Below are 12,840 nucleotides of genomic sequence, written 5' to 3'. Positions count from 1 at the left end.
CTCTCTACAAGACTGAACTATGCAGCTCTGGTAGACTCCTTCAGGTCCATACTGCCATGCACAGCTGAGAAAATCTCAAGGTCCACTTTGGAGTCCTCCATCCTGAGCCAGGGCAACGGAGGTATTTAAGGGAGGCAAGTATACCCACCACCTTTCAACTGCCAAGGAAGACAGGCTCCAGGCCTCAGACAGCAGAACCAACAGGGGGTTGTGGTAACCTCTGGAAAATGATTGTGCGTTCTGAAGTTGAGGTGATGTGTGGGTGAGTGGTATTGATAGACTATGAAGGGGAGAACAAAGCAGAAGCAGACAGCTCAGTCATGTCTCTGTCTATAACCAGAGTCTCTTAGTAGCTGACAGAAGCAATTACAAGACTGGAGTTTGATGAGTAGTTTGTGAAAGCAGTTATGCGATATAGTTTATTTTTAGTTCTCCCAAATCAGTGGGAAAAATCTTCCATTGATTCTAAGAGGTTTAGTTCAGTCCCAGCATAAGTGTATGCAATAGAGAGGCAAACAAAGAGTAAATATCCTCAGATCTTTGTTTATTAGTTACCTTTACTTTGCCAAAAGGTACTATATAATTACAGAATCACAGAATCATTAAGTTGGAAAAGATCTTTGAGATCATCAACCTGTCCACTACTAAACCATATCCCTAAGGACTTCTTCTAGCTGTCTTCTAAATCCCTCCAGGGATGGGGACTCAACTACCTCCCTGGGAAGCCACTGCCAGGGCTGGTTAACTGTTTCTGTGAAGAAATTTTTCCTAATGTCTGATCTGAAATTCCCCTGATGCAGCTTAAGGCCGTTCTCTCTTGTTCTATCACCTGTCACTTGGGAGAAGAGACCAACACCCACCTCTCTACAACCTCCTGTCAGGCAGTTGTAGAGAGCAATAACGTCTCCCCTCAGCCTCCTCTTCTCCAGGCTAAACAACCCCAGTTCCCTCAACTGCTCCTTGTAAGACTTGTTCTCCAGCCCCTTCATCAGCTTCATCGCTCTTCTCTGGACACGCTCCAGGACCTCAATGTCTTTCTTGTAATGAAGGTCCCAAAACTGAATGCAGTATTTGAGGTTAATTTGTATAAGTTATGCCTATCTTTACAGTACAAATTTTCAAGGCAAATAGTTCTCCATTTATTTTATCTTCATTTCCTAGAATGTTAGAATCATCATAGGATCATAGAATGTTTTGGGTTAGAAGAGACCTTAAAGATCATCCAGTTCCAATCCCCCTGCGATGGGCAGAGACACCTCTCACTAGACCAGGCTGCTCAAGATCCCATCCAACCTGGTCTTCAACACTTGGCAGGGAAGGGGCAGCCACAACTTCCTTGGGCAACTGGTGCCAGTATCTCATCACCCTCATCGTGAAGAATTTTTCTTAATGCCTAATCTGAATCTTCCCCCTTGCAATACAAAGCCATCCCCCCTCGTCCTATCACTATGTGCTCTTGTAAAAAGTTCCTCCCCAGCTTTCTTGGAGGCCTCATTCAGATACTGGAAGACTGCTCTAAGGTCTCCTCACAGCTTTATCATCTCCATATCCTGAGGGTTGTCAGAAAAATGTCTATCCATTGTAGGGCTGATTTTCCTAACTTAGCAAGAGGAATCAGCATGAATGTCTAAGACTGCTGCCCTGTTTTGTACATCTCATGGACATGCTACTTAAGATCACAGGATCTTTACCTGGCTTTTTTCAACACAGCATCTTACAACCAGCATCTTGGGTATCTTCACTAACAAATGCACTTGACACCTGTCTGGATTCACTGCGTCAGAGACAAAGAAAGACCATTATATCATCTAATCCAATATTTCCTATACAAGTGTATGTAAATTACAGAGATACTGCTTGACAGGAAACCTTCAAGTAATATTTTATTCTCTTTCATTTTATCTTTTTTTCTGTCAATAGCCCGTGCTATACAGAACTAGCTCTCTTCACGTGCATGTTATTAACATCTTTCCAGTTTAAGCCTTTGGATCTAATCTCTCAAAATCTTCCTAGAGAGCTCTTACTCAGAGCTCTCTTATTTAAAAAATTAGAATATTTTCATTAGCAAGATCAGTCCAAAGCTTTGAAATTAGTTCTTCAAGACAGTTTCCTGTTAATTAGAGAGGAAAGAGCTCCATCTAGCTGTTTTGGGGTCCAAAGGTGGAGACTGACATGAATTTATGCCAAAAGAATATAGAAATATCAACAGAAGGACAGAGCATACCCAGTTCTGACTCCTCATAACTCTATTTTGGAAAAAAAAAAAAAAGCACCTCTCTCCAGACACTTTATCAGTGCTGCATTAATAGTAAAGCAATACCAGGACTTATAAACAAAGCCATTTTAAGAAGATATTTGGAGGCAAGGGTAATCTTTCCAGCCACAAACGCACATAATTTGCCTTCATTTTAAGACTAATTATCCCCAGGAGAAAATGTACAATGAATTGGAGCGAAACAGTCCACGGCTCAATTTGTTTGCTGTCTTTTGTTGCATCAACTATTCTGCACTAATAAATAAACATCAGCTGCACAGTGAATAGTTTTGAAATGATTCAGCCAAAGTTATTAATGATTCATTATTATTTCTATTGCAGCAGTGCCTGAAGGCCCCAGGGGAGAACTGAAACCCCACTGTACAAACAAATAAGGGCAGAGCTGGTGTGTTTGTGCGGAGCCGTGACTGGAGCACATGCACACAAGCCCAGTCTAACTTTAAACTAGCAGGAGTGCTGTTACTACGTAGCTATGGCAGCACAACTCTCAGCTTGGGTTATACAAACCACCTGAAAAGCTGAATAAATAACTGGAAACACAGCCTGCCGTGGGCTCTGTGCTGTCTCAGCTATTTGTCAGGCAGTATCCGAGGTAGCTACTTCAAAGCATGTTCAGACACATCTGTACAACTTGCAGTGTTTATCTCTGACTGCTCTTAGCCTGAAAGATGATCTCATTCATTGGTCAACAGATGGAGCAACTGAAGATGTTATGGGTCTCCCCTAATCTGTAGTTCCTTTTAGTTCTGCAGGTGATCACCACCACTTTCACAGGAGGAACTAGGCAGAAAGCCATGTGCTTTATCATTTTAATGTGAATATGCTGCCATCAGCAGCTTAAGCGTGAAGTGAAACAGCCAAGGGCTGGGTGCACATTCTGCTCTGCTCACCCTCTTCGGGGTAATAACTTCATGCAAGTGGTTAGTTGGTGGTGTCATCCAAAGCTAGCTTTGTAGCATTCTCCTCCACCCTGTCAGAGATCTTCAATAATGGGAATGAAGCAGTAAAGCAGGAAGGAAAAATGGCTTTTACCAAAACAGCCTTTGGAGGCAAAGCATATATTGTGGGCGACACAGAGTGTTGGTCTCAGTACTCATAAGAAAACAATTGTTTACATATTTTAACAACATTGAATAAACTCAACTTTCAATTTAATTATTAATAAATTCTAAAGAAGAATATAGCATTGAATGAGCTGAAAGCAGCAGTCCATCCCTGCACCTTGCCCATAGCTATTAACCAGCCTCAAAGAAAATACATATGGTTGTTATCATCAAAGGGTTCCAGAGAATTAAGCCTGGTGCTCACTTTTTTTTCCTAGATATTTATACACATACACGTTGCTTTCATCAATGCAGCTGTTGCAGATAGTGAGAAAAACAGAATAACCATGAATGCATGTGTTGCAGCACTTAGAAATAAGAATCATGTAAGAATCACAGAATGTTTTGTTTTGGAAGTGACCAGTTCCAATCCCCCATCTCCTGCCACTGGCAGGGACATCTCTCACTATACAGTCTCCCTGGAACCTTCTCTTCTCTGTGGTGAACAACCCCAACTCTCTCAGCCTGTCCTCGTATGGAAGGTCCTCGAGCCTTCGCATCATCCTTGTAGCCCCCCTCTGGACCCGTTCCAACAGCTCCATCTCCTTCTTAGGTTGAGGATTCTGGACCCGTTCCAACAGCTCCATCTCCTTCTTAGGTTGAGGACTCCAGAACTGGACACAAGGCTCCAGATGAGGTCTCTCAAGAGAGGAACACAGGGGCAGAATCCCCTCCCTTGCCCTGCTGGTCACATTTCTTTTGATGCAGCCCAGGACACGGTTGGCCTTCTGGGCTGTGAGCACACATTGCTGGCTCGTGTTGAGCTTCTCATGGACCAGCACCCCCAAGTCCTTCTCTGCAAGGCTGCTCTCAATCACATCATCCCCCAGCCTGTACTGAAACTGTGGATTGCCCCAACCCAGGTGTAGGACTTTGCACTTGGTCTTATTGAACCTCTTGATATTCACAGAGGGCCACTTCTCCTGCTTGTCCAGGTCCCTCTGGATGGCATCCTGTCCTTCTGATGTGGCACCTGCACCGCTCAACTTGATGTCATAGAATCACAGAATCACAGAATAACCAGGTTGGAAGAGACCCACCAGATCATCGAGTCCAACCGTTCCTATCATCTGCAAACTTGCTGAGGATGCACACAATCTCTCTGTCTGTATCATTAATGAAAATATTGAAGAGCACCGGTACTATCACAGACCCTTGTTGGACACCACTTGTCACAGAAACAAGAAAAAACAGGCACTGCAAGGGGAAGATCTTAATAGCACAAGAAGGCAAAGATGGCAAAGGTTATGCATCTGCTATCAAGAAACACTTTTAAAGTTTTCTGAGCTTCAACACAGCAAGATTCATTTCATATTTGTGAGGGAGCTGAAGGGTGCAGCTGGAAGCTAGTGAGGGATTGAGAGAAAACATCTGTCTTCTGCAACAGGATGTCAACCTACAGGACTCAAGCCACAGAAGCTTCATGGGAGGACTCCAGCAGCTCTAGTGACTTTGCTTATTTGACTCTTCAGTCAGCATTAAGGGTACTACAGAGAATTCAGTATTTGCCATGCAGTCTCTCCCTTTCCTAAAAAATAACGAGATTAATCTTTACTCCTAAAGTAGATCTTGAATAACACAACTATCTTACACTCCTCTTTAATGTACGAATTATCTATTTTCCCTTCTCACAATGAATGGGAACTTTCTGAGATTGAGAGCCATGCTACAGAAAGAGATAGTAAAAGGTTGTATAAAACATTAAGGAAGTTTTTAAGAACTTTCAGGGCTTTCTATTTAGTTATTCTGTCAGGAAATAATATCTTCATTAGACTGCCTATCCTGGCTGTTTCTCCATCCAGTGGAAGAACAGTGCTCACTGGTATTGTGTAAATGTTCACACTGTTATGTCATGGACAGAGTTTTACATAAAGTTTTGCTTTAAAGAGTTTTCTGCTTCTTCTTGAAGCAAATGAAGGATTTAAAATATACACAGGGATCATACAAATGATCTTACTATCACTTTGGAAAAGGTTTGAAATTGCTAAGGAGTGTAGGGGAGTTTATATGTGAATTCTCCCTTGGTGGTATTCATATGCTTCATGTGGGCCAGGAGAAATGGAATTTAAATCATAAAAGAAACATCTTGGCTTATATAGGGTGGGTTTCCATGGCATCTGGATGCCATAGGGATAAATTATATCCACTTTGGTGCTTTCTGATACACATTCAGAATAGCACCAGTGCTGTTTTAGTTCCCATATAGATGTTCTGTTTGAAGTATGAATGGCAACCCTATGAAGAATGCTGCTGCTGCTCCCTCCCCCTTAACCCTGAAAACTGCAGCTGGGAGCAGGCTGCTCATCACACAAAATGTGCCTTTACAACTCTTACAAGTCTCTTGCTACTTACAATTCTTATGCGAGTGAAGGGTTATGAAATTGTTTCGAGAAAAGCTTGCTTTAGGTCTCTTTCCTGAGCTAAACCAGAGTTACATCTCATTTCCTGAAGTCACTTACTCCTTGGCTGGGTTGCTGAAATGTTTCAGGCAATGTTGCATTTCTAGATAGTGGAGGTTGCTCTGGTAAATGTCTCTCTATTCTGACCAGTATAAATGCAAAATAATTACAGAATCATAGAATAATAGAATGTTTTGGGTTGGAAGGGACCTTAAAGATCATCCAGTTCCAACCCCCCTGCCATGGACAGGGGCACCTCCCACCAGACCAGGCTGCCCAAGGCCCCATCCAACTTGGCTTTCAACACCTCCAGGGATGGGGCAGCCACAATTTTCCTGGGCAACCTGGGTCAGCATCTCACTACCCTCATTGAGAAGAATTTCTTCTTAAAGTCTGGTCTACATCTTCCCCCCTTCCAATTTAAAGTCATGAATGTCCTTCTTAATTACAGTGTTACTAATTTCCCCTGCCACACACCTTTTGAAATTGGTTGTCTGAGGAGACCGTATAGCCACATTCCAGTACCTGAAAGGGGCCTCCAAGAAAGCTGGGGAGGGACTGTTTACAAAGGCTTGTAGTGACAGGACTAGAGACAATGGCTATAAACTGGAAAGAGGCAGATTTAGACTAGACATAAGGAAGGATTTCTTCACAATGAGGGTGGTGAGACACTGGCACAGGTTGCCAAGGGAAGTTGTGGCTGCCCCATCCCTGGAGATGTTGAAGACCAGGTTGGATGGGACCTTGGGGAGCCTGATCCAGTGGAACGTGTCCCTGTCCATGGCAAGAGGGTTGCAACTGGGTGATCTTTAAGGCACCTTCCAACCCAAACCATTCTATGATTCTATTTCTAAGTTCTATCATGTCACGCAGTGTTTCCAAAGGTACTTTACAGATAGAAGGAAATACTTAAAAGAAACTGTGGACAGACTTTTAACTATCTTGTTAAATTTCATTAGATTAGTGCAAGTAAATCTGCAAGCTGTAAGTAAACCTGTAAACTGAGGGCTGATTTGCAGAATGGAACTAACTTACATTTTTATAGCTATTTTTTACGCTCCAAACAAATCATATTGATCTTCATTAGTGTTATGCTGCATTTGGCAAGGATTTCAACTTTTAGTCTGCATGAAATAGATCTTTGAGTGGGCATGCCTTTGAAAGCAGATAGCCAGGATAGAAAGATGAATGCTAGCTGCAGGGTCTCCTGCAAAATTAGCAACGTATCTTTGTAAAATGAGCAATTGCTAATGTCATGAAGGGCAAAAGCAAATGTAAATCTTTAATTCACCGATGATCACGATCATGCTAAATTCTATGGCAGTTCTAAATCTTGAAGAAGTCTTGTAAAAAGTTCAGTTCTTTGGAATCCATTTTCATTTTCCATTGCATTACTGATTTTTTATAAGGATGCAGATCTTTATAGCCCTCTACATCTTCCAAACAGCTACATGTAAGTGCATAAAAGCTTCAGATGGGAGTATCCCTTTAAGATGGCATTGTACCCACCCAAAAAGTGTGTTTAGTTTGAAGGGAGCCCTTTGGCTTCATGGCAGCAATATAAGGTTCTTATGCCTAATGTGCATCACAGAGCAGATGGAGGATGTGTGAATCATTCTTAAACACATCGGATGAATATAGAGGGTCTAGAAATACAAGGTAGGATTAGAGGTGTGCCAGATAGATGCAAGGTCTCAAAAAACTAGAAGTTTGGAGTTTATTTTAGCCTTTCAGCCTTCCTCTGTTCTTCTCTTGTGAGACCTCATCTGGAGTATTGTGTCCAGTTCTGGAATCCTCAACATAACAAGGAGATGAAGCTGTTGGAATGGGTCCAGAGGAGGCTAAAAGGATGGTGTAAGGCCTGGAGCACCTCCCATATGAGGACAGGCTGAGAGACTTGGGGTTGTTCAGCCTGGAGAAGAGAAGGCTTATAGGAGACCTTCTAGTGACCTTTCAGTACCTGACGGGCCTCCAAGAAAGCTGGGGAGGGCTTGTTTACAAAGGTTTGTGGTGATAGAACCAGGGACAGTGGCTACAAACTGAAGGACAGATTTAGACTAGACATAAGGAGCAATTTCTTCACTATGAGAGTGATGAGGCACTGGAACAGATTGCCCCAGGGAAGTTGTGGCTGCCCCATCCCTGGAGGTGTTGAAGGTCAAGTTGGAGGGGGCCTTGGGGAGCCTGATCTAGTGGGAGGTGTCCCTGCCCATGGCAGGGGCTTTGGAACTGGATGATCTTTAATGTCCTTTCCAACCCAAACAATTCTATGATGCTACGATTTTAGCCATTAGGGACTCAGGCTTATCAGTCTGCTTTGTATTGCTAAACATGTCCACTTTCATGTCATCCTTAAATAAATATCTGTATATTACAAAGATTATCCCTGTCAAGAACACGTCGCGTGCCCCCAGCTCTTCAAAATAGTCTCAAAAAAAGAAAGACACATCAGTTAACTAAGATACGACATCTTCAAAGTCTTTCATCGGTATTTTCTCTCCAGTCTGGCAAAATATTGCTTCCTCCAAAGAGGTCAGCATGGTAGATGCTGCTAATAAACACATCACAATGATGTACAACAGCTGCATAGTGAGTACGGACACAGCTAAAACAACCGAGAGATATTTGGGGAAGGTTTTTGTTTTATATTCTGGGGTGCAAGCATCTTGTTCAGCTGTCTTCCTCAAGATTCACTGTCCCTAAGGTTTTCCTTGCTTTTATTTCAAACTGTAGCAGGTGAAGACTCTTCCCTTGTCAGATGTTTGATAGGAATGGTTGGACTCGATGATCCAGTGGGTCTCTTCCAACCTGGTTATTCTATGATTCTATGATTCTATGATTCTGTGTAGGGAGGGCAAGAGAGGGTGATGGTAGAAGTTTACTCTCACTGTCCAGAGACTCCACAGGTGGCCAATAGCTCTGGGGTGTGGGAGCTCCAAGGCTGGGCACTCTCTAGCTTTGACCAAAATCAGTCCACGTAGAAATGGTAAATTTAGATTCACTCCGAGGCACTGGGTGGGAAGGAGAATAATTCATATTTTTGCATGTAATAGGGGCACTTGGCTGCCTGTTGGTGCATGTCCCAGCTATAAAGCTCAGGTTAGCTCCCAGGTGGACTCACTTGCTGAAGTGAGCATCATTCCCGAGTCCGCGCTCTCACGTTTATCTTCTCTGGCCCCGTCATTCACAGAGCACTTTCAAGGAGGAGAAAATCCACATGAGCCTCAAAGCATCCCAAATGTAGCCCAGTGGTTAGGACAGGCCCCAGGAGAAAACAGGGCTGTTCAAGGCACCTCAGCTCATTGTGTTACCCAGCATCCAGCTGGGATTTCTTCCTGCCCAGCTCATAGATGTTCGCAGCCCACTTTTGCTCTGAATTGCCTTCCTGCACTGAAGAGAGGGGCCAGGCACCTAAATTGGGGCTGACACTCCAAATCAAATCAAGGCATCAAAAGGTAAAATGCACATCCTCTGAGTCCTTTTTGGTCTTAGCACAGGAGACAGAGAAGTACTGTTACTTCAGTCTCTTAATAGTTTTGTTTTCTTCCTCAAAATATGAATTTATATCCTGGGTTTCAGCTAGCAAAAGATGAAAATGTCCGAGTTACCCTCTAAATATTAACAAGCCGTTGAGGAGAGGAGACCTTGCCAGTTACTACTATAACTTCTTGGACTGATTTTGCAGTGTGTAATGCATTATCAGCTTCATGCTGGCAGTTCATGAAGAACGGACTCAGTTTTCCAGAAAGGCAATATATCAAAATGAACATGATATTTAAAACAACAGTAAAACATTATCTACCTTGCCTGTTTCTTTCTGAAGGCAACAACAACCTCTAACCTCAGTCATCTTGCAGTGAATGTAACTAATTCTAGCAGATATTAGCTTTATGACCAGTAAAAAATGTCAGAGGAGACACAAGTTTTGTCCAACAAAGCAAAAGATATCTAAAAATTAATTGGATGTAAGGAACTGGTAAAGAGATTTTTTTCCTTGAAGGAAGGATGACACTTTCAGGTATTTGAAGGTCTCTTTAAGGTCTCCTATAAGCATCTCTTCTCCAGGCTGAACAGCCCCAGCTCTCTCAGTCTGTCCTCATAGCAGAGGTGCTCCAGCCCTTGGATCATCTTTGTGACCTCCTCTGGATCCTTTCCAACAATTCCATGTCCTTCTTACATTGAGGATTCCAGAACTGGATGCAATATTCCAGGTGGGGTCTCACAAGAGCGGTGCAGAGGGGGAAAATCACCTCCTTTGACCTGTTGGCCACATCACTGATTTTGCTGGAGACCTACAGGCAGAAGCTGCCTGGTCAAGTGAAGTAGCCAGATTAGCATTCACACTTCAACTTGATCTTTACTAATTCAGTTATTGTGACTGAAGTGGTTTTGGATCATCCATATAAGCCACTCTGGTAGTTGAATGGCCTCAAGCTCCGCCAGGGGAGGTTCAGGCTAGACATCAGGAAAAAATATTTCACAGAAAGGGTCATTGGGCACTGGAACAGGCTGCCCAGGGAGGTGGTTGAGTCACCTTCCCTGGAAGTGTTTAAAAAATGGGTGGATGAGGTGCTGGGGGACATGGTTTAGTGATTGATGGGAATGGTTGGACTCAATGATCCAATGGGTCCTTTCTAATCTAGTGATTCTATGACTGAAAAGACAGAACAAAGAAATAGTATGCTCCCACTGCATACAACCATCTGAGGTGGTAACCTTTTCCACTGATGCATCGTGATCTGCAAGATGAGTTCTGTCCCCAGGCTGTCATGAATGCCTGGAAGGTTACTGAAGAGAGTGTGATATCCTATTGTAACAGCCAAGATATGGAATCATGCAATCAAGAAACAAGGAGTTTTCAAAAGATTGCCTAGTTCAACCCTTTTGTTCCTCCTACTGCTCCCCCACCTCTTTGCCAAAGGCTGCTCTTAGTGGATGATTTTCTAATCTATTCTCTAAAACCTCTGGATGATCGAGATTCCAGCACTCTCCCACTGCTGCTCTGGCCATACCATTACAGTGTATTTCCTGGTGGCTCATCTGGCTCTCCCTTACCACAGTTTAAGATCATTCCTTCTTGCTTTATCACCCATCAGCTTGGAAAATAAGTATAACTCCTTTAAATATCTGAAAACTCTTTTTTTCCCCCCCTCTGTCTGCTCCTGTCTAGACTAAATAACCTTGACACCTTCAATCTTTTCTCACGGTTTATGTTTTCTGGACCTCTACTCATTCCTTTTGGTTCCTTCATAGAATCATAGAATCATAGAATAACCAGGTTGGAAGAGACCCACCGGATCATCAAGTCCAACCGTTCCTATCAAACACTAAACCATGTCCCTTAGCACCTCGTCCACCCGTGCCTTAAACACCTCCAGGGAAGGTGACTCAACCACCTCCCTGGGCAGCCTGTTCCAGTGCCCAATGACCCTTTCTGTGAAAAATTGTTTCCTAATGTCCAGCCTGAACCTCCCCTGGCGGACCTTGAGGCCATTCCCTCTTGTCCTGTCCCCTGTCCCTTGGGAGAAGAGGCCAGCACCCTCCTCTCTACAACGTCCTTTCAGGTAGTTGTAGAGAGCAATGAGGTCTCCCCTCAGCCTCCTCTTCTCCAGGCTAAACACCCCCAGCTCTCTCAGCCGTTCCTCATAAGGCCTGTTCTCCAGCCCCCTCACCAGCTTTGTTGCTCTTCTCTGGACTCGCTCCAGAGTCTCAACATCCTTCTTGTGGTGAGGGGCCCAGAACTGAACACAGGATTCGAGGAGCGGTCTCACCAGTGCCGAGTACAGAGGGAGGATAACCTCCCTGGACCTGCTGGTCACGCCGTTTCTGATCCAAGCCAAGATGCCATTGGCCTTCTTGGCCACCTAGGCCACTGCTGGCTCATCTTCAGTCGCTGTCAACCAACACCCCCAGGTCCCTCTCCTCCAGGCAGCTTTCTAGACAGACTTCTCCCAGTCTGTAGCACTGCACAGGGTTGTTGTGCCCCAAGTGCAGGACCCGGCATTTGGCCTTGTTAAACCTCATGCCATTGGACTCAGCCCAGCGGTCCAGCCTGTTCAGATCCCTTTGCAGAAGATTCTTTCCAACTGGCTCACATCTTTCTTGAAGTGCAGTGCCGAAAACTGGCCTTACAATATTTGATGATCAGTCTTGGTTTGTAGGAATAACATAAATTTGAATGATAAGCAGTCCCTCAACCTAGTAAATCAGTACAATTAGCAGAGTAACACAAAATTAATTTCAAAAATGGAAATGTGAAGTATGAGTTTGCTTTTACTTTTAGCAGCCCAGAATTTTCTGGTGAAATATTGGTAAGTGTGTTTACATATATGGACACATGTACATTTTTCTAGCAGTTAGTACAAACAGTTATAATTGAGGCCATAGCTGCTGTTCTTCCTGTAACTGAGTTGATCCATAAATAAATGTTTGAAAAGATGAAAGGTTGACTTCACAGCCATGAGAACTTTGGCAGATCCCACTGATTGTTCACATATGTAATTATATTCAAAAGGGCAGTTTCCATTACTGCTGCCTGAAAGGAGTCAACTGTAAGCTATCATATGGTTTTCCTCCCAATAAGCTTATTTTGCCTTGCCGAGGAAAAAAGCACCAATAAAATAGCTGGTTTTATTTAGTGGTTTTTTTTCCTTTCAATTAGGATTGATACTAATTATCAAAATACAAATTTAACCTTAGGAAGCAATAACATCTCTGGGAGTGGTCAAGGACAATGGAAAGGACCCAAAGCCATCATTTCGACAGCTGACCTGCTTGCCACTACCGAAGAAGCGAATACATAATGGGTGTGCAGGACTATGTGTGCTTTTCCTTTCACGCGTAGTGGGTGGAAATTCTCAATCACAAAATGACTGGAATTACATCAGACTGTAACAGTTTGTTCCTTTCTCGATTTGTTTTATAAAGTTCACATTCTCTCATATGCGCTGCTTATAGAATGTCAATCTTGTTTGTTGAAGTGTGCTGTTTATATAATGAATACAGTTTCTCCTTGTGTCATTTGGTGTTTTTTGTGGAATAAATTGCTACACAATAATGTTTT

This window comes from Phaenicophaeus curvirostris, chromosome 1 (genome assembly GCF_032191515.1).
Source record: "Phaenicophaeus curvirostris isolate KB17595 chromosome 1, BPBGC_Pcur_1.0, whole genome shotgun sequence".
NCBI lineage: Eukaryota > Metazoa > Chordata > Aves > Cuculiformes > Cuculidae > Phaenicophaeus > Phaenicophaeus curvirostris.
The sequence above is the reverse complement of the archived record's forward strand: the minus strand, read 5'-3'. Positions refer to the sequence as shown.